Source organism: Eubalaena glacialis, chromosome 11 (assembly GCF_028564815.1).
Source record: "Eubalaena glacialis isolate mEubGla1 chromosome 11, mEubGla1.1.hap2.+ XY, whole genome shotgun sequence".
Taxonomy (NCBI): Eukaryota; Metazoa; Chordata; class Mammalia; order Artiodactyla; family Balaenidae; genus Eubalaena; species Eubalaena glacialis.
The window spans coordinates 109,749,894-109,752,441 of record NC_083726.1 but is presented as its reverse complement, the minus strand read 5'-3'; the positions used below and the strand labels follow the sequence as shown (position 1 = coordinate 109,752,441).

General features: G+C 41.1%; 1 pseudogene; it reads right to left on the bottom strand.

The window, feature by feature from the left end:
• Positions 1–229: 229 nt before the first annotated feature.
• LOC133101762 (serine/arginine-rich splicing factor 10-like) lies at positions 230–1,219 on the bottom strand (annotated as a pseudogene).
• Between the last annotated feature and the right edge of the window lie 1,329 nt (positions 1,220–2,548).

Sequence of the window (2,548 nt, the reverse complement as noted above, 5' to 3'; positions counted from 1 at the left end):
ACATATTAGTGTATATATGTCAATCCCAATCTCCCAATTCATCCCACCACCACCCCCCCAAATTACCTTTTATTTGTCCTAAAATGCTTACTTTCAATGATTCCATGTAGTTTCGATAACATTCTTTTATCTTGTCAGACCGGAGTCCAAATATTCGTACAGTATTCATACTGAAGCACCTTCCACCCACAGTTTGGTCGCTTGAACTGCTCTTTTTTGGTTCTGTTTCTCAGATCTTTCTTGAAGCATAGTAAGCAGAACTGTACTGGATATTCCTGCTGCAGTTTGGCCTATCATTGTTGGAATGGATTCTGCTACACTGTGGTCTTCCAGTCGGTCTATTTCTAGGACTATAAGATCTTCTATAGTTGTAATCAAAGGACCGACTTCTTTTTTTTATTTTTTTTAAATTAATTAATTAATTTATTTTTGGCTGTGTTGGGTCTTCGTTTCTGTGCGAGGGCTTTCTCTAGTTGCGGCAAGCGGGGGCCACTCTTCATCGCGGTGCGCGGGCCTCTCACTATCGCGGCCTCTCTTGTTGCGGAGCACAGGCTCCAGACGCGCAGGCTCAGTAGTTGTGGCTCACGGGCCTAGTTGCTCCGCGGCATGTGGAATCTTCCCAGACCAGGGCTCAAACCCGTGTCCCCTGCATTGGCAGGCAGATTCTCAACCACTGCGCCACCAGGGAAGCCCAGGACTGACTTCTTGACCGCCTTCTTTTCTAACTTTGGCTTCTAGAACGTCTATATCTGTCATAATCATCATAGAGTGATGAACGATACACATTTCCTCCCTTCCTGGGCTTTCATCCGATTTGGAGTTTTCCCATCCCCCTGTGCAAATTGTATTTCAGTTTGGTGTCCACAAATCCATTTTCTGTCCTAATTATGTAAAGCATCTTCGGCATCACAAACATCCTCAAATTGAACATATGCAAATCCCCTTGGAGGTGAGTGTAGAAATCAGGAACATACACATCAACTATAGGACCATAACGACCGAATTCATGTTGTAAATCTTCAGACCTGGTATCATCAGCCATGTTCCTTACAAAGAGAGACTTGTTGGGGGGAGGGGGAGAGGGGCCCAGGTACCGGGACACGACTGCAGCATGAGTCTCAGCAGGGACACTATCCCCCGGGCAAACTGGCTGCAGCTCCGGCGGCGGATCCTCAGACACACACAGCCAGAAGTCTCTGCTGGAAGTGATTCTTTTCATTTTTATTGTTTTGCTTGTTTCTGTTTATTAAATTTTCTGTAATGTACAGGACCACTGGTGCAATACAAATAAATAGGAAAAAATAGACTATGCATATAGTGCATCTAGCATACCCAGTTACCCAATTCTGGGAGAATTTTAAAGGAAGAAATGAGGGTAATATTAAGGGTTAGATTTTTCCTCAGCTAAGTAGAAAATTTCCCAGCAAACAAAGGATATAAATCGTTTTTGTAATGTGGTATGAAAATTCTATTTATGATTTGATCTCTGACCATCTCAGATGATTATGAAAGTGTATTGATTGGAGATGCAGCTACTGTACAGATTATCTAGTGTGCATTGTGCAAAGGATCTAATGACTCTCAAGGTAACGTGAGCAGCAGACGCTCCCTCATATCCTCCCCACCCCCAGACACCCACATCTACAGCAACAGAGCATCCTTACACCAGTGGTTCTCAACCATTGATGCACATTAGAATCACCTGTGGGCACCTGGGCTACATCTTAGAGCAATTTAATCAGAAGCTGGGGTGGGGGGGTGGGTTAGAATGTTTGTTTCAGGTGAACAGTAAAGTGATTCACAATATATATACACATTTTTTTTCAGATTCTTTTCCATTATGCATTATTACAAGATATTGAATATAGTTCCCTGTGCTATACAGTAGGACCTTGTTGTAGTGTGCATCTGTTAATCTCATACTCCCAATTTATCCCTCCCTTCCATTTCCCTTTGGTAACCATAAGTTTGTTTTCTATGTCTGTGATTCTATTTGTTTTGTAAATAAGTTCATTTGTATCACTTTTTTTAGATTTCAAATATAAGTAATATCATATGATATTTGTCTTTCTCTGTCTTTGGCTTACTTCACTCAGTATGATAATCTCTAGGTACATCCATGTTGCTGCAAATGGCATTTTTCATTCTTTATTATTATTCTTTATTATGGCTGAGTAGTATTCCATTGTGTGTGTGTGTGTGTGTGTGTGTGTGTGTGTGTGTGTATACATCACATCTTCTTTATCCATTCCTCTGTTGATGGACATATGGACATTTAGGTTGCTGCCATGTCTTAGCTATTGTAAATGCTGCTGCAATGAACATTGGGGTGCATGTCTCTTTTCGAATTATGGTTTTCTTTGGATATATGCTCAGGAGTGGATTGTAGGATCATATGGTAGCCCTATTTTTAGTTTTTTGAGGAACCTCCATACTGTTTTCCATAGTGGCTGTACCAATTTACATTTCCACAAACAGTGTAGGAGGGTTCCTTTTTCTCCATGCCCTCTCCAGCATTTATTGTTTGTAGACTTTTTTTTTAATTAAT